The sequence below is a fragment of the Plasmopara halstedii genome (genome assembly GCF_900000015.1).
Source record: "Plasmopara halstedii genome assembly, contig: Scaffold_113, whole genome shotgun sequence".
NCBI lineage: Eukaryota > Oomycota > Peronosporomycetes > Peronosporales > Peronosporaceae > Plasmopara > Plasmopara halstedii.
The window spans coordinates 261687-262021 of record NW_020187034.1 but is presented as its reverse complement, the minus strand read 5'-3'; positions in this window follow the sequence as shown (position 1 = coordinate 262021).

The following is a 335-nucleotide window of genomic DNA, read 5'->3' as shown; positions in this document are numbered from 1 at the left end:
GGTATTACCAATTGCTCATGAGAGCGAGTGACATTCCGCTGACAGCGGTGAGCACTCCTAGCGGCATGCTCTGGTAGTGGCTGGTGATGCCCCAAGGGCTGTCAATCTCCTTAAAATGGTTAAAACATTGAACATTAGGAGGCTTTTGACAAAGACAGCCTCCTGCATGCACCAATACTGGCGCTACCAGACCCTGATCGTCCTTTTAGCGTCGTCTGTGACGCTTCGGAGTTTGCCATCGGCTGTGTAATGCTGCAAGCTGACGCCAAGGGGCGAGATCGGGTGATCACGTTCGAATCTCGAAAGCTTAAAGCTGCAAAGAAGAACTACCCAGT